General features: G+C 46.1%; 7 non-coding genes across 7 annotated transcripts; all 7 read left to right on the forward strand.

Moving 5' to 3' along the window:
* Positions 1 to 1,739: 1,739 nt before the first annotated feature.
* On the forward strand, positions 1,740 to 1,930 carry LOC130302942 (U2 spliceosomal RNA). The gene has a single exon (XR_008853080.1). It is a non-coding gene; the product is annotated as a U2 spliceosomal RNA (small nuclear RNA).
* Positions 1,931 to 4,034: 2,104 nt separating this feature from the next.
* LOC130302943 (U2 spliceosomal RNA) lies at positions 4,035 to 4,225 on the forward strand. Its single transcript, XR_008853081.1, has one exon. It is a non-coding gene; the product is annotated as a U2 spliceosomal RNA (small nuclear RNA).
* A 2,087-nt stretch (positions 4,226 to 6,312) lies between these two features.
* LOC130302944 (U2 spliceosomal RNA) lies at positions 6,313 to 6,503 on the forward strand. Its single transcript, XR_008853082.1, has one exon. It is a non-coding gene; the product is annotated as a U2 spliceosomal RNA (small nuclear RNA).
* A 2,097-nt stretch (positions 6,504 to 8,600) lies between these two features.
* Positions 8,601 to 8,791, forward strand: LOC130302945 (U2 spliceosomal RNA). Its single transcript, XR_008853084.1, has one exon. It is a non-coding gene; the product is annotated as a U2 spliceosomal RNA (small nuclear RNA).
* Positions 8,792 to 10,877: 2,086 nt separating this feature from the next.
* Positions 10,878 to 11,068, forward strand: LOC130302948 (U2 spliceosomal RNA). Its single transcript, XR_008853087.1, has one exon. It is a non-coding gene; the product is annotated as a U2 spliceosomal RNA (small nuclear RNA).
* Positions 11,069 to 13,163: 2,095 nt separating this feature from the next.
* Positions 13,164 to 13,354, forward strand: LOC130302946 (U2 spliceosomal RNA). Its single transcript, XR_008853085.1, has one exon. It is a non-coding gene; the product is annotated as a U2 spliceosomal RNA (small nuclear RNA).
* Positions 13,355 to 15,447: 2,093 nt separating this feature from the next.
* LOC130302947 (U2 spliceosomal RNA) lies at positions 15,448 to 15,638 on the forward strand. The gene has a single exon (XR_008853086.1). It is a non-coding gene; the product is annotated as a U2 spliceosomal RNA (small nuclear RNA).
* The last annotated feature ends 194 nt before the right edge of the window (positions 15,639 to 15,832 follow it).

Raw genomic sequence — 15,832 nt, forward strand, 5'->3', positions numbered from 1 at the left:
CTCATCCCTTCCCCAATATCGCGCCACACCCCTACCCCTTAATTCCCTGGTTGAACGTGATGGACATATGTCTTTTTTCGACCGTACTAACTATGTAACTATGTAACATAACATGGGGGGGGGGTCTCCTGGCTGTTCACACAGGTGTGTCATTGCTGTACATTGACCATGCATTGCTTCTGTGGTATTGCAAAGGCAAAGACAAATGCTTCCAGCCATCCATTGCACTAATGGATTGGTCATCAGCTGGCTGTCTATGTCCCGCATCAATATAGACCAAAGTACAGAGGGTTAGGCTATGCTATTGTGCACCTACCTGATGCATCAGAAGGTGCGAGGCCCTTGCTAAATTCTGTGCACAGACTTTGAGATCTATGCTTTAGACTGTATCTAAACCTGCTCCAACATGGACTGACATTCTGGCCTACTTTCAGCCGATGCGACTTGTCTGTCGCTGAACAGTCGCTTTTTATGTATTCAGCACCTATGTATAATGTTGTAAAAATGCTCTAGAAGCTAAAGTCGCAGAAATGTCACACATATTTGGCCTGCAACTTTCTGTGCGACAAATTCAGACAGGAAAAATCAGTATAAATCCTTAGAAAATTATCCCCCAGTGTCTCCATCTGCTGGCGGTATTGAATAAGCATTGCTGCACTGATGGGGTATGCATTAGACGAAAAAAAAGAAGAAAAAGAAGAATAATACGCCCAGAAAAGAGGCGAAAAGGAGAAAAACGTAAAAAAACGTGAAAAAAAAGTAAGAGGAAGAGAAGGGAAAAAAAGGTGGAAATGGGTTTAAAAGTGATTTCGGCGGAGAATATATATATATATATATATATATATATATATATATATATATATATATGCGCACACACACACATAGATATAAACGTATTCTCCGTTGAGATATTGCAGCCGCTGCTGTGTCCAGGCCCAGGAGCCTTAGCACTGTGCTGTGATGTCACTCAATACCATTGACATCACTAGGTGTAAACAACATCTCTCCTTTGCTGTGTATGTGACTATGGAGCTGTTTGGTGATGTCGTCTATTACGGCCTTCATAGAAGCAACAGGAGATTGTTGCATCCATCTTGAACCCTCAGAACTACAGTGCTATGATGTCACTCACTTCCACAGGCCTTGCAGAGTGTAAACAACAACAACCCAGCTTTGTTGTGTATGTAACCAAAGGGATTTGTGATGTCACCTAGAACCTTCACAGCAGCGACAGCTTTATGAGGAGCATCAGCACTGCTCTGCCTGAGCAGAACCATCACCGCCATAGGTTGTCAAATAACCCGGATTTAACCCACACAGGTAAGTCCAATGGGGTGCAGGCATGTCCTCTATGCTTACAGCTTCCCGTGGGTGTTGGTTTGATACCGTTTGGGGACAGCCAAGGAGGCATCTGCAGGCAACAAAGGTAGGTGTGTGCTTGTGTGTGTGTTTCCTATGCAGATCCTAAGCCCAGTGTCACATGCAAGTAGGAGGAGTAAGAAGGGTTCCTGGCAAATCCGGGTTATGGATTGCATTTAAAAAGGCCCCGTGGGAGTGCAATGGGCCCCTGTCTTGCTGCTTAGCAATAATGGTATGGGTTTAGGTTCTGCTGTGTGTACTGGTGGTTGACTGCCCCCCAGCCCAGAGTGTGCATGGAAAATTGTCTGGCAGCCTCCCTGACAGCAAGCAGTGATAGTGCCCATGAAGGGGACCTTGTTGGGCCCGCCCCTTTCACGGTTATCGCTTCTCGGCCTTTTGGCTAAGATCAAGTGTAGTATCTGTTCTTATCAGTTTAATATCTGATACGTCCCCTATCTGGGGACCATATATTAAATGGATTTTTGAGAACGGGGGCCGATTTCGAAGCTTGCTTCCGTCGCCCTATGCATTGACCCGATATGGCAGTATCTTCGGGTACAGTGCACCACCCCCTTACAGGGTTAAAAAGAAAGATTCCTACTTTCATTGCTACCTGCTTGCTGGCTAGCCAGCTAGCCAGCCCTGTGGGCCTTGCTGCTGCTGCAGCCAAAAAACAAAAGGTGGTGCTGCTGCTGCTTCTGCTGCTTCTGCTTCTGCTTGTGTCTGGCCCCTGTTGGAGCGTCCAGGCACAGGACTTCTGCTGCTGCTGACTAAATGGCCTCCTTAATTGGATCATTTGAGTAGCCAGCACACCTGTGCAGGTAGGGCATGACATGATAGGCAGCTGCCTTGATAGCGGGTGGGTGCTGAATGTTCCTAATTGACAAAATAAGATTAATGCTTATGAAGAAATATAAAATCTCATCCCTTCCCCAATATCGCGCCACACCCCTACCCCTTAATTCCCTGGTTGAACGTGATGGACATATGTCTTTTTTCGACCGTACTAACTATGTAACTATGTAACATAACATGGGGGGGGGGGGGGGGGGGTCTCCTGGCTGTTCACACAGGTGTGTCATTGCTGTACATTGACCATGCATTGCTTCTGTGGTATTGCAAAGGCAAAGACAAATGCTTCCAGCCATCCATTGCACTAATGGATTGGTCATCAGCTGGCTGTCTATGTCCCGCATCAATATAGACCAAAGTACAGAGGGTTAGGCTATGCTATTGTGCACCTACCTGATGCATCAGAAGGTGCGAGGCCCTTGCTAAATTCTGTGCACAGACTTTGAGATCTATGCTTTAGACTGTATCTAAACCTGCTCCAACATGGACTGACATTCTGGCCTACTTTCAGCCGATGCGACTTGTCTGTCGCTGAACAGTCGCTTTTTATGTATTCAGCACCTATGTATAATGTTGTAAAAATGCTCTAGAAGCTAAAGTCGCAGAAATGTCACACATATTTGGCCTGCAACTTTCTGTGCGACAAATTCAGACAGGAAAAATCAGTATAAATCCTTAGAAAATTATCCCCCAGTGTCTCCATCTGCTGGCGGTATTGAATAAGCATTGCTGCACTGATGGGGTATGCATTAGACGAAAAAAAAGAAGAAAAAGAAGAATAATACGCCCAGAAAAGAGGCGAAAAGGAGAAAAACGTAAAAAAACGTGAAAAAAAAGTAAGAGGAAGAGAAGGGAAAAAAAGGTGGAAATGGGTTTAAAAGTGATTTCGGCGGAGAAATATATATATATATATATATATATATATATATATATATATATATATATATATATGCGCACACACACACATAGATATAAACGTATTCTCCGTTGAGATATTGCAGCCGCTGCTGTGTCCAGGCCCAGGAGCCTTAGCACTGTGCTGTGATGTCACTCAATACCACTGACATCACTAGGTGTAAACAACATCTCTCCTTTGCTGTGTATGTGACTATGGAGCTGTTTGGTGATGTCGTCTATTACGGCCTTCATAGAAGCAACAGGAGATTGTTGCATCCATCTTGAACCCTCAGAACTACAGTGCTATGATGTCACTCACTTCCACAGGCCTTGCAGAGTGTAAACAACAACAACCCAGCTTTGTTGTGTATGTAACCAAAGGGATTTGTGATGTCACCTAGAACCTTCACAGCAGCGACAGCTTTATGAGGAGCATCAGCACTGCTCTGCCTGAGCAGAACCATCACCGCCATAGGTTGTCAAATAACCCGGATTTAACCCACACAGGTAAGTCCAATGGGGTGCAGGCATGTCCTCTATGCTTACAGCTTCCCGTGGGTGTTGGTTTGATACCGTTTGGGGACAGCCAAGGAGGCATCTGCAGGCAACAAAGGTAGGTGTGTGCTTGTGTGTGTGTTTCCTATGCAGATCCTAAGCCCAGTGTCACATGCAAGTAGGAGGAGTAAGAAGGGTTCCTGGCAAATCCGGGTTATGGATTGCATTTAAAAAGGCCCCGTGGGAGTGCAATGGGCCCCTGTCTTGCTGCTTAGCAATAATGGTATGGGTTTAGGTTCTGCTGTGTGTACTGGTGGTTGACTGCCCCCCAGCCCAGAGTGTGCATGGAAAATTGTCTGGCAGCCTCCCTGACAGCAAGCAGTGATAGTGCCCATGAAGGGGACCTTGTTGGGCCCGCCCCTTTCACGGTTATCGCTTCTCGGCCTTTTGGCTAAGATCAAGTGTAGTATCTGTTCTTATCAGTTTAATATCTGATACGTCCCCTATCTGGGGACCATATATTAAATGGATTTTTGAGAACGGGGGCCGATTTCGAAGCTTGCTTCCGTCGCCCTATGCATTGACCCGATATGGCAGTATCTTCGGGTACAGTGCACCACCCCCTTACAGGGTTAAAAAGAAAGATTCCTACTTTCATTGCTACCTGCTTGCTGGCTAGCCAGCTAGCCAGCCCTGTGGGCCTTGCTGCTGCTGCAGCCAAAAAACAAAAGGTGGTGCTGCTGCTGCTTCTGCTGCTTCTGCTTCTGCTTGTGTCTGGCCCCTGTTGGAGCGTCCAGGCACAGGACTTCTGCTGCTGCTGACTAAATGGCCTCCTTAATTGGATCATTTGAGTAGCCAGCACACCTGTGCAGGTAGGGCATGACATGATAGGCAGCTGCCTTGATAGCGGGTGGGTGCTGAATGTTCCTAATTGACAAAATAAGATTAATGCTTATGAAGAAATATAAAATCTCATCCCTTCCCCAATATCGCGCCACACCCCTACCCCTTAATTCCCTGGTTGAACGTGATGGACATATGTCTTTTTTCGACCGTACTAACTATGTAACTATGTAACATAACATGGGGGGGGGGTCTCCTGGCTGTTCACACAGGTGTGTCATTGCTGTACATTGACCATGCATTGCTTCTGTGGTATTGCAAAGGCAAAGACAAATGCTTCCAGCCATCCATTGCACTAATGGATTGGTCATCAGCTGGCTGTCTATGTCCCGCATCAATATAGACCAAAGTACAGAGGGTTAGGCTATGCTATTGTGCACCTACCTGATGCATCAGAAGGTGCGAGGCCCTTGCTAAATTCTGTGCACAGACTTTGAGATCTATGCTTTAGACTGTATCTAAACCTGCTCCAACATGGACTGACATTCTGGCCTACTTTCAGCCGATGCGACTTGTCTGTCGCTGAACAGTCGCTTTTTATGTATTCAGCACCTATGTATAATGTTGTAAAAATGCTCTAGAAGCTAAAGTCGCAGAAATGTCACACATATTTGGCCTGCAACTTTCTGTGCGACAAATTCAGACAGGAAAAATCAGTATAAATCCTTAGAAAATTATCCCCCAGTGTCTCCATCTGCTGGCGGTATTGAATAAGCATTGCTGCACTGATGGGGTATGCATTAGACGAAAAAAAAGAAGAAAAAGAAGAATAATACGCCCAGAAAAGAGGCGAAAAGGAGAAAAACGTAAAAAAACGTGAAAAAAAAGTAAGAGGAAGAGAAGGGAAAAAAAGGTGGAAATGGGTTTAAAAGTGATTTCGGCGGAGAAATATATATATATATATATATATATATATATATATATATATATATATGCGCACACACACACATAGATATAAACGTATTCTCCGTTGAGATATTGCAGCCGCTGCTGTGTCCAGGCCCAGGAGCCTTAGCACTGTGCTGTGATGTCACTCAATACCACTGACATCACTAGGTGTAAACAACATCTCTCCTTTGCTGTGTATGTGACTATGGAGCTGTTTGGTGATGTCGTCTATTACGGCCTTCATAGAAGCAACAGGAGATTGTTGCATCCATCTTGAACCCTCAGAACTACAGTGCTATGATGTCACTCACTTCCACAGGCCTTGCAGAGTGTAAACAACAACAACCCAGCTTTGTTGTGTATGTAACCAAAGGGATTTGTGATGTCACCTAGAACCTTCACAGCAGCGACAGCTTTATGAGGAGCATCAGCACTGCTCTGCCTGAGCAGAACCATCACCGCCATAGGTTGTCAAATAACCCGGATTTAACCCACACAGGTAAGTCCAATGGGGTGCAGGCATGTCCTCTATGCTTACAGCTTCCCGTGGGTGTTGGTTTGATACCGTTTGGGGACAGCCAAGGAGGCATCTGCAGGCAACAAAGGTAGGTGTGTGCTTGTGTGTGTGTTTCCTATGCAGATCCTAAGCCCAGTGTCACATGCAAGTAGGAGGAGTAAGAAGGGTTCCTGGCAAATCCGGGTTATGGATTGCATTTAAAAAGGCCCCGTGGGAGTGCAATGGGCCCCTGTCTTGCTGCTTAGCAATAATGGTATGGGTTTAGGTTCTGCTGTGTGTACTGGTGGTTGACTGCCCCCCAGCCCAGAGTGTGCATGGAAAATTGTCTGGCAGCCTCCCTGACAGCAAGCAGTGATAGTGCCCATGAAGGGGACCTTGTTGGGCCCGCCCCTTTCACGGTTATCGCTTCTCGGCCTTTTGGCTAAGATCAAGTGTAGTATCTGTTCTTATCAGTTTAATATCTGATACGTCCCCTATCTGGGGACCATATATTAAATGGATTTTTGAGAACGGGGGCCGATTTCGAAGCTTGCTTCCGTCGCCCTATGCATTGACCCGATATGGCAGTATCTTCGGGTACAGTGCACCACCCCCTTACAGGGTTAAAAAGAAAGATTCCTACTTTCATTGCTACCTGCTTGCTGGCTAGCCAGCTAGCCAGCCCTGTGGGCCTTGCTGCTGCTGCAGCCAAAAAACAAAAGGTGGTGCTGCTGCTGCTTCTGCTGCTTCTGCTTCTGCTTGTGTCTGGCCCCTGTTGGAGCGTCCAGGCACAGGACTTCTGCTGCTGCTGACTAAATGGCCTCCTTAATTGGATCATTTGAGTAGCCAGCACACCTGTGCAGGTAGGGCATGACATGATAGGCAGCTGCCTTGATAGCGGGTGGGTGCTGAATGTTCCTAATTGACAAAATAAGATTAATGCTTATGAAGAAATATAAAATCTCATCCCTTCCCCAATATCGCGCCACACCCCTACCCCTTAATTCCCTGGTTGAACGTGATGGACATATGTCTTTTTTCGACCGTACTAACTATGTAACTATGTAACATAACATGGGGGGGGGGGGGGGGTCTCCTGGCTGTTCACACAGGTGTGTCATTGCTGTACATTGACCATGCATTGCTTCTGTGGTATTGCAAAGGCAAAGACAAATGCTTCCAGCCATCCATTGCACTAATGGATTGGTCATCAGCTGGCTGTCTATGTCCCGCATCAATATAGACCAAAGTACAGAGGGTTAGGCTATGCTATTGTGCACCTACCTGATGCATCAGAAGGTGCGAGGCCCTTGCTAAATTCTGTGCACAGACTTTGAGATCTATGCTTTAGACTGTATCTAAACCTGCTCCAACATGGACTGACATTCTGGCCTACTTTCAGCCGATGCGACTTGTCTGTCGCTGAACAGTCGCTTTTTATGTATTCAGCACCTATGTATAATGTTGTAAAAATGCTCTAGAAGCTAAAGTCGCAGAAATGTCACACATATTTGGCCTGCAACTTTCTGTGCGACAAATTCAGACAGGAAAAATCAGTATAAATCCTTAGAAAATTATCCCCCAGTGTCTCCATCTGCTGGCGGTATTGAATAAGCATTGCTGCACTGATGGGGTATGCATTAGACGAAAAAAAAGAAGAAAAAGAAGAATAATACGCCCAGAAAAGAGGCGAAAAGGAGAAAAACGTAAAAAAACGTGAAAAAAAAGTAAGAGGAAGAGAAGGGAAAAAAAGGTGGAAATGGGTTTAAAAGTGATTTCGGCGGAGATATATATATATATATATATATATATATATATATATATATATATATATATATGCGCACACACACACATAGATATAAACGTATTCTCCGTTGAGATATTGCAGCCGCTGCTGTGTCCAGGCCCAGGAGCCTTAGCACTGTGCTGTGATGTCACTCAATACCACTGACATCACTAGGTGTAAACAACATCTCTCCTTTGCTGTGTATGTGACTATGGAGCTGTTTGGTGATGTCGTCTATTACGGCCTTCATAGAAGCAACAGGAGATTGTTGCATCCATCTTGAACCCTCAGAACTACAGTGCTATGATGTCACTCACTTCCACAGGCCTTGCAGAGTGTAAACAACAACAACCCAGCTTTGTTGTGTATGTAACCAAAGGGATTTGTGATGTCACCTAGAACCTTCACAGCAGCGACAGCTTTATGAGGAGCATCAGCACTGCTCTGCCTGAGCAGAACCATCACCGCCATAGGTTGTCAAATAACCCGGATTTAACCCACACAGGTAAGTCCAATGGGGTGCAGGCATGTCCTCTATGCTTACAGCTTCCCGTGGGTGTTGGTTTGATACCGTTTGGGGACAGCCAAGGAGGCATCTGCAGGCAACAAAGGTAGGTGTGTGCTTGTGTGTGTGTTTCCTATGCAGATCCTAAGCCCAGTGTCACATGCAAGTAGGAGGAGTAAGAAGGGTTCCTGGCAAATCCGGGTTATGGATTGCATTTAAAAAGGCCCCGTGGGAGTGCAATGGGCCCCTGTCTTGCTGCTTAGCAATAATGGTATGGGTTTAGGTTCTGCTGTGTGTACTGGTGGTTGACTGCCCCCCAGCCCAGAGTGTGCATGGAAAATTGTCTGGCAGCCTCCCTGACAGCAAGCAGTGATAGTGCCCATGAAGGGGACCTTGTTGGGCCCGCCCCTTTCACGGTTATCGCTTCTCGGCCTTTTGGCTAAGATCAAGTGTAGTATCTGTTCTTATCAGTTTAATATCTGATACGTCCCCTATCTGGGGACCATATATTAAATGGATTTTTGAGAACGGGGGCCGATTTCGAAGCTTGCTTCCGTCGCCCTATGCATTGACCCGATATGGCAGTATCTTCGGGTACAGTGCACCACCCCCTTACAGGGTTAAAAAGAAAGATTCCTACTTTCATTGCTACCTGCTTGCTGGCTAGCCAGCTAGCCAGCCCTGTGGGCCTTGCTGCTGCTGCAGCCAAAAAACAAAAGGTGGTGCTGCTGCTGCTTCTGCTGCTTCTGCTTCTGCTTGTGTCTGGCCCCTGTTGGAGCGTCCAGGCACAGGACTTCTGCTGCTGCTGACTAAATGGCCTCCTTAATTGGATCATTTGAGTAGCCAGCACACCTGTGCAGGTAGGGCATGACATGATAGGCAGCTGCCTTGATAGCGGGTGGGTGCTGAATGTTCCTAATTGACAAAATAAGATTAATGCTTATGAAGAAATATAAAATCTCATCCCTTCCCCAATATCGCGCCACACCCCTACCCCTTAATTCCCTGGTTGAACGTGATGGACATATGTCTTTTTTCGACCGTACTAACTATGTAACTATGTAACATAACATGGGGGGGGGTCTCCTGGCTGTTCACACAGGTGTGTCATTGCTGTACATTGACCATGCATTGCTTCTGTGGTATTGCAAAGGCAAAGACAAATGCTTCCAGCCATCCATTGCACTAATGGATTGGTCATCAGCTGGCTGTCTATGTCCCGCATCAATATAGACCAAAGTACAGAGGGTTAGGCTATGCTATTGTGCACCTACCTGATGCATCAGAAGGTGCGAGGCCCTTGCTAAATTCTGTGCACAGACTTTGAGATCTATGCTTTAGACTGTATCTAAACCTGCTCCAACATGGACTGACATTCTGGCCTACTTTCAGCCGATGCGACTTGTCTGTCGCTGAACAGTCGCTTTTTATGTATTCAGCACCTATGTATAATGTTGTAAAAATGCTCTAGAAGCTAAAGTCGCAGAAATGTCACACATATTTGGCCTGCAACTTTCTGTGCGACAAATTCAGACAGGAAAAATCAGTATAAATCCTTAGAAAATTATCCCCCAGTGTCTCCATCTGCTGGCGGTATTGAATAAGCATTGCTGCACTGATGGGGTATGCATTAGACGAAAAAAAAGAAGAAAAAGAAGAATAATACGCCCAGAAAAGAGGCGAAAAGGAGAAAAACGTAAAAAAACGTGAAAAAAAAGTAAGAGGAAGAGAAGGGAAAAAAAGGTGGAAATGGGTTTAAAAGTGATTTCGGCGGAGAAATATATATATATATATATATATATATATATATATATATATATATATGCGCACACACACACATAGATATAAACGTATTCTCCGTTGAGATATTGCAGCCGCTGCTGTGTCCAGGCCCAGGAGCCTTAGCACTGTGCTGTGATGTCACTCAATACCACTGACATCACTAGGTGTAAACAACATCTCTCCTTTGCTGTGTATGTGACTATGGAGCTGTTTGGTGATGTCGTCTATTACGGCCTTCATAGAAGCAACAGGAGATTGTTGCATCCATCTTGAACCCTCAGAACTACAGTGCTATGATGTCACTCACTTCCACAGGCCTTGCAGAGTGTAAACAACAACAACCCAGCTTTGTTGTGTATGTAACCAAAGGGATTTGTGATGTCACCTAGAACCTTCACAGCAGCGACAGCTTTATGAGGAGCATCAGCACTGCTCTGCCTGAGCAGAACCATCACCGCCATAGGTTGTCAAATAACCCGGATTTAACCCACACAGGTAAGTCCAATGGGGTGCAGGCATGTCCTCTATGCTTACAGCTTCCCGTGGGTGTTGGTTTGATACCGTTTGGGGACAGCCAAGGAGGCATCTGCAGGCAACAAAGGTAGGTGTGTGCTTGTGTGTGTGTTTCCTATGCAGATCCTAAGCCCAGTGTCACATGCAAGTAGGAGGAGTAAGAAGGGTTCCTGGCAAATCCGGGTTATGGATTGCATTTAAAAAGGCCCCGTGGGAGTGCAATGGGCCCCTGTCTTGCTGCTTAGCAATAATGGTATGGGTTTAGGTTCTGCTGTGTGTACTGGTGGTTGACTGCCCCCCAGCCCAGAGTGTGCATGGAAAATTGTCTGGCAGCCTCCCTGACAGCAAGCAGTGATAGTGCCCATGAAGGGGACCTTGTTGGGCCCGCCCCTTTCACGGTTATCGCTTCTCGTCCTTTTGGCTAAGATCAAGTGTAGTATCTGTTCTTATCAGTTTAATATCTGATACGTCCCCTATCTGGGGACCATATATTAAATGGATTTTTGAGAACGGGGGCCGATTTCGAAGCTTGCTTCCGTCGCCCTATGCATTGACCCGATATGGCAGTATCTTCGGGTACAGTGCACCACCCCCTTACAGGGTTAAAAAGAAAGATTCCTACTTTCATTGCTACCTGCTTGCTGGCTAGCCAGCTAGCCAGCCCTGTGGGCCTTGCTGCTGCTGCAGCCAAAAAACAAAAGGTGGTGCTGCTGCTGCTTCTGCTGCTTCTGCTTCTGCTTGTGTCTGGCCCCTGTTGGAGCGTCCAGGCACAGGACTTCTGCTGCTGCTGACTAAATGGCCTCCTTAATTGGATCATTTGAGTAGCCAGCACACCTGTGCAGGTAGGGCATGACATGATAGGCAGCTGCCTTGATAGCGGGTGGGTGCTGAATGTTCCTAATTGACAAAATAAGATTAATGCTTATGAAGAAATATAAAATCTCATCCCTTCCCCAATATCGCGCCACACCCCTACCCCTTAATTCCCTGGTTGAACGTGATGGACATATGTCTTTTTTCGACCGTACTAACTATGTAACTATGTAACATAACATGGGGGGGGGGGGGGGGTCTCCTGGCTGTTCACACAGGTGTGTCATTGCTGTACATTGACCATGCATTGCTTCTGTGGTATTGCAAAGGCAAAGACAAATGCTTCCAGCCATCCATTGCACTAATGGATTGGTCATCAGCTGGCTGTCTATGTCCCGCATCAATATAGACCAAAGTACAGAGGGTTAGGCTATGCTATTGTGCACCTACCTGATGCATCAGAAGGTGCGAGGCCCTTGCTAAATTCTGTGCACAGACTTTGAGATCTATGCTTTAGACTGTATCTAAACCTGCTCCAACATGGACTGACATTCTGGCCTACTTTCAGCCGATGCGACTTGTCTGTCGCTGAACAGTCGCTTTTTATGTATTCAGCACCTATGTATAATGTTGTAAAAATGCTCTAGAAGCTAAAGTCGCAGAAATGTCACACATATTTGGCCTGCAACTTTCTGTGCGACAAATTCAGACAGGAAAAATCAGTATAAATCCTTAGAAAATTATCCCCCAGTGTCTCCATCTGCTGGCGGTATTGAATAAGCATTGCTGCACTGATGGGGTATGCATTAGACGAAAAAAAAGAAGAAAAAGAAGAATAATACGCCCAGAAAAGAGGCGAAAAGGAGAAAAACGTAAAAAAACGTGAAAAAAAAGTAAGAGGAAGAGAAGGGAAAAAAAGGTGGAAATGGGTTTAAAAGTGATTTCGGCGGAGAAATATATATATATATATATATATATATATATATATATATATATATATATGCGCACACACACACATAGATATAAACGTATTCTCCGTTGAGATATTGCAGCCGCTGCTGTGTCCAGGCCCAGGAGCCTTAGCACTGTGCTGTGATGTCACTCAATACCACTGACATCACTAGGTGTAAACAACATCTCTCCTTTGCTGTGTATGTGACTATGGAGCTGTTTGGTGATGTCGTCTATTACGGCCTTCATAGAAGCAACAGGAGATTGTTGCATCCATCTTGAACCCTCAGAACTACAGTGCTATGATGTCACTCACTTCCACAGGCCTTGCAGAGTGTAAACAACAACAACCCAGCTTTGTTGTGTATGTAACCAAAGGGATTTGTGATGTCACCTAGAACCTTCACAGCAGCGACAGCTTTATGAGGAGCATCAGCACTGCTCTGCCTGAGCAGAACCATCACCGCCATAGGTTGTCAAATAACCCGGATTTAACCCACACAGGTAAGTCCAATGGGGTGCAGGCATGTCCTCTATGCTTACAGCTTCCCGTGGGTGTTGGTTTGATACCGTTTGGGGACAGCCAAGGAGGCATCTGCAGGCAACAAAGGTAGGTGTGTGCTTGTGTGTGTGTTTCCTATGCAGATCCTAAGCCCAGTGTCACATGCAAGTAGGAGGAGTAAGAAGGGTTCCTGGCAAATCCGGGTTATGGATTGCATTTAAAAAGGCCCCGTGGGAGTGCAATGGGCCCCTGTCTTGCTGCTTAGCAATAATGGTATGGGTTTAGGTTCTGCTGTGTGTACTGGTGGTTGACTGCCCCCCAGCCCAGAGTGTGCATGGAAAATTGTCTGGCAGCCTCCCTGACAGCAAGCAGTGATAGTGCCCATGAAGGGGACCTTGTTGGGCCCGCCCCTTTCACGGTTATCGCTTCTCGGCCTTTTGGCTAAGATCAAGTGTAGTATCTGTTCTTATCAGTTTAATATCTGATACGTCCCCTATCTGGGGACCATATATTAAATGGATTTTTGAGAACGGGGGCCGATTTCGAAGCTTGCTTCCGTCGCCCTATGCATTGACCCGATATGGCAGTATCTTCGGGTACAGTGCACCACCCCCTTACAGGGTTAAAAAGAAAGATTCCTACTTTCATTGCTACCTGCTTGCTGGCTAGCCAGCTAGCCAGCCCTGTGGGCCTTGCTGCTGCTGCAGCCAAAAAACAAAAGGTGGTGCTGCTGCTGCTTCTGCTGCTTCTGCTTCTGCTTGTGTCTGGCCCCTGTTGGAGCGTCCAGGCACAGGACTTCTGCTGCTGCTGACTAAATGGCCTCCTTAATTGGATCATTTGAGTAGCCAGCACACCTGTGCAGGTAGGGCATGACATGATAGGCAGCTGCCTTGATAGCGGGTGGGTGCTGAATGTTCCTAATTGACAAAATAAGATTAATGCTTATGAAGAAATATAAAATCTCATCCCTTCCCCAATATCGCGCCACACCCCTACCCCTTAATTCCCTGGTTGAACGTGATGGACATATGTCTTTTTTCGACCGTACTAACTATGTAACTATGTAACATAACATGGGGGGGGGGGGGGGGTCTCCTGGCTGTTCACACAGGTGTGTCATTGCTGTACATTGACCATGCATTGCTTCTGTGGTATTGCAAAGGCAAAGACAAATGCTTCCAGCCATCCATTGCACTAATGGATTGGTCATCAGCTGGCTGTCTATGTCCCGCATCAATATAGACCAAAGTACAGAGGGTTAGGCTATGCTATTGTGCACCTACCTGATGCATCAGAAGGTGCGAGGCCCTTGCTAAATTCTGTGCACAGACTTTGAGATCTATGCTTTAGACTGTATCTAAACCTGCTCCAACATGGACTGACATTCTGGCCTACTTTCAGCCGATGCGACTTGTCTGTCGCTGAACAGTCGCTTTTTATGTATTCAGCACCTATGTATAATGTTGTAAAAATGCTCTAGAAGCTAAAGTCGCAGAAATGTCACACATATTTGGCCTGCAACTTTCTGTGCGACAAATTCAGACAGGAAAAATCAGTATAAATCCTTAGAAAATTATCCCCCAGTGTCTCCATCTGCTGGCGGTATTGAATAAGCATTGCTGCACTGATGGGGTATGCATTAGACGAAAAAAAAGAAGAAAAAGAAGAATAATACGCCCAGAAAAGAGGCGAAAAGGAGAAAAACGTAAAAAAATGTGAAAAAAAAGTAAGAGGAAGAGAAGGGAAAAAAAGGTGGAAATGGGTTTAAAAGTGATTTCGGCGGAGAAATATATATATATATATATATATATATATATATATATATATATATATGCGCACACACACACATAGATATAAACGTATTCTCCGTTGAGATATTGCAGCCGCTGCTGTGTCCAGGCCCAGGAGCCTTAGCACTGTGCTGTGATGTCACTCAATACCACTGACATCACTAGGTGTAAACAACATCTCTCCTTTGCTGTGTATGTGACTATGGAGCTGTTTGGTGATGTCGTCTATTACGGCCTTCATAGAAGCAACAGGAGATTGTTGCATCCATCTTGAACCCTCAGAACTACAGTGCTATGATGTCACTCACTTCCACAGGCCTTGCAGAGTGTAAACAACAACAACCCAGCTTTGTTGTGTATGTAACCAAAGGGATTTGTGATGTCACCTAGAACCTTCACAGCAGCGACAGCTTTATGAGGAGCATCAGCACTGCTCTGCCTGAGCAGAACCATCACCGCCATAGGTTGTCAAATAACCCGGATTTAACCCACACAGGTAAGTCCAATGGGGTGCAGGCATGTCCTCTATGCTTACAGCTTCCCGTGGGTGTTGGTTTGATACCGTTTGGGGACAGCCAAGGAGGCATCTGCAGGCAACAAAGGTAGGTGTGTGCTTGTGTGTGTGTTTCCTATGCAGATCCTAAGCCCAGTGTCACATGCAAGTAGGAGGAGTAAGAAGGGTTCCTGGCAAATCCGGGTTATGGATTGCATTTAAAAAGGCCCCGTGGGAGTGCAATGGGCCCCTGTCTTGCTGCTTAGCAATAATGGTATGGGTTTAGGTTCTGCTGTGTGTACTGGTGGTTGACTGCCCCCCAGCCCAGAGTGTGCATGGAAAATTGTCTGGCAGCCTCCCTGACAGCAAGCAGTGATAGTGCCCATGAAGGGGACCTTGTTGGGCCCGCCCCTTTCACGGTTATCGCTTCTCGGCCTTTTGGCTAAGATCAAGTGTAGTATCTGTTCTTATCAGTTTAATATCTGATACGTCCCCTATCTGGGGACCATATATTAAATGGATTTTTGAGAACGGGGGCCGATTTCGAAGCTTGCTTCCGTCGCCCTATGCATTGACCCGATATGGCAGTATCTTCGGGTACAGTGCACCACCCCCTTACAGGGTTAAAAAGAAAGATTCCTACTTTCATTGCTACCTGCTTGCTGGCTAGCCAGCTAGCCAGCCCTGTGGGCCTTGCTGCTGCTGCAGCCAAAAAACAAAAGGTGGTGCTGCTGCTGCTTCTGCTGCTTCTGCTTCTGCTTGTGTCTGGCCCCTGTTGGAGCGTCCAGGCACAGGACTTCTGCTGCT

Source organism: Hyla sarda, unplaced genomic scaffold (assembly GCF_029499605.1).
Source record: "Hyla sarda isolate aHylSar1 unplaced genomic scaffold, aHylSar1.hap1 scaffold_1186, whole genome shotgun sequence".
Classification (NCBI taxonomy): domain Eukaryota; kingdom Metazoa; phylum Chordata; class Amphibia; order Anura; family Hylidae; genus Hyla; species Hyla sarda.